The sequence below is a fragment of the Oryzias melastigma genome, unplaced genomic scaffold, assembly GCF_002922805.2.
Source record: "Oryzias melastigma strain HK-1 unplaced genomic scaffold, ASM292280v2 sc03350, whole genome shotgun sequence".
In the NCBI taxonomy this organism is placed as follows: domain Eukaryota; kingdom Metazoa; phylum Chordata; class Actinopteri; order Beloniformes; family Adrianichthyidae; genus Oryzias; species Oryzias melastigma.
This window is the reverse complement of record NW_023419918.1, coordinates 1-2347: the sequence shown is the minus strand read 5'-3', so window position 1 is coordinate 2347 and position 2347 is coordinate 1. Positions and strand designations below refer to the sequence as shown.

Here is a 2347-nt window from a genome sequence, read left to right as displayed (position 1 = left end):
CTTGTGGTAGAGTGCCTGTCTTGAGATTGGATTAAAACTGCAGTAAAGTCTAAAATGGGTCCCTGATTGACTCTCAGCATTCAAGTCCCACTCCTGTCATGTTTTGATCTACTGAAAAATTGGACTCAGTAGTCTTTTAATTAGGATTCTGTGGTTTTTTGCTAAAATTGAAAACCCCCTATGTCATTTTATAGTTTCTGCAGAGAGAAATTTGGCTCTGAGTTGTGGGCGGGACCGATGCCCTGACTTCCCATCATCCCTTCTTTTGCACTAGCTTACAGCCCCTCTCACCCCAACGTAAAATTACAGGTGCGACAAAAATGGTGAGGGATATTGGTGCTATCCAGCCATACAGTTTTGAGTATTTTCTGTGATTTATTTTGTTATAAGTTTACTCTGTCATTTTCTTTACATTGGAAACATGTTCTGTTTGGCTTCCACCAACATGAGAATTTGGCATTTCAATCTTTAATCAATTTATTCATTTTTCTTTCTAAATTTTACATCCACAAATTCAAATTTTCTAACAAAATTCCTAAATTTTCCTTATTTCTGGTGGAGGCCAAACTATATGTTGAATGTGAAATGTCTTGAAATTTGTTATCAATACAAAATAATTAAAAACTGTAAACTCTGCAATTTCTTTGACCTTAATTTTATTCACTTACTGTATGACGTTTCTTGTGTATTTCTACCCCTGGCATTTTATTTTACTTTATTTTGCGTAATTTTTTATTTATTTATTTTTATTAAATAGTTTTCTAATGTTTGTATACACGTACATGGCTATTTTGCACTTTTTTCTGTGTTGACATTGATGTTTGCAATAAAGTTATGAAGAAAAAAACAGTTTTGAGCTTCTAGGTCACAACTACAAACCGTTTCAAATGGAATTCATTCTTCTAAATATCAACCTTTGAACTGCAGTTTCTTGGAGTGACTCTTGGAGTTGGAAATTACTGGTATTTATTGTAGCATTACAGCTTTCAAACTCCCACATAGAATCATATCATTCAAAAGGAAGTGAAACAAACTTACAGCTACATTGTAGATGGCCATGCCGACAGCTCGGTGATCGTTGATCTTCTCCGTGGAGATGGATTTGGTTTCATAGGCCAGGAAGATGCCGAGCAGCAGCAGAAGTCCTTTATAGCCGTACACCACCCCTGCAGAAAAACAGAAGAGTGATAGTCAGCAGCTGACAGATCACTCAAGAGGATTTATTTTTTCATGACAAGGTCACAAATGTCAAATTCTCCCCATTTATCACATTAATATTTTTCAAATATGTATATGTATTTTATTTGGTCATGTTCTGGTTAATTTATTAAATGTTTAAGTTTCTGTCTCCCAATATGCTCTTCTCTATGAAAATTCATAGAAGCTTGCAATTTTTATTTTTGTAAAAAAAAAAAAAAATATATATATATATATATATATATTTTAAATATTTTTTCCATCTTTTTCTGTACAATTTCACTGAAAAATATAGAGACATACATTAAAATAAAAATGATGTAACATCCACCCACTTGTGTTTAAAATGCATGAAATAATCTGGACCAAACGCATGATCTGTGAAAGAAATCCATAGTAAGCTAATAATACTTTGACTTTTGACTGTTGCGAGAGGATTTTAGACAACAACTTCCTCCTTCACTTTGTAGGGAATAATCCCTCTGTCTTTTCTATTTTTAGCTCAAACATAAAATTTCTTAAAGAATCAGTTTGTTCAAAGCATGGATGAGGAATTTTCCCTTTTTGGCTGGAGATCCACTCACCAAGCCAAGTGGTCATCTTCTCTGAGCTGCAATGCTCCAGGAGAGGCTGGATCAGGACATCCAGGTCCTCTTTTGGAGCTTCCCTTGTGAACTTCTGTGAACACATTTGAACAAACAAGACGAGTGTTATCACAAAGAAAGCTGTCGCCGTGGAGAACAAGGAGAAAAATACACATGTTACATCACAAATTAGTGAAAAACAAAACATCTGAGTGAAGGAAATTAATGCCAGAGAAACTGTCATGACAAGAAAATAAAGAAAAACGTTTAGGGACCCATTTTGTACACACTTTATTAAAAAAAATGTGAACGGATTTCACAAAATCTCTTGAAACTCAAATTTATACAAACAAAAGGAGTAAAAAATAATTTTAGAAATGAAAAAGTTCAATGAGCTGAAGCTGTAATGCAGTAATTCTGTGCTAAGAAACACAAATATAACCGATTTACTTCAAAATGCTGGTTTCAGCTGCCAGAATAAATCAGATGTTAGGAAAAGTCAAGATGAGCCGACAGGACGATCCTACCTCCACAGTGATGTGCAGAGGATCCACTATTTGCCAGAT

At 34.4% G+C, this 2347-nt stretch overlaps 1 long non-coding RNA gene across 1 annotated transcript; it reads right to left on the bottom strand.

Moving 5' to 3' along the window:
* Positions 1-732: 732 nt before the first annotated feature.
* LOC112139335 lies at positions 733-2347 on the bottom strand. Its single transcript, XR_002917970.2, has 3 exons — positions 2309-2347; positions 1782-1875; positions 733-1166 (listed from the first exon to the last, which is right to left on the bottom strand). It is a non-coding gene; the product is annotated as an uncharacterized LOC112139335 (long non-coding RNA).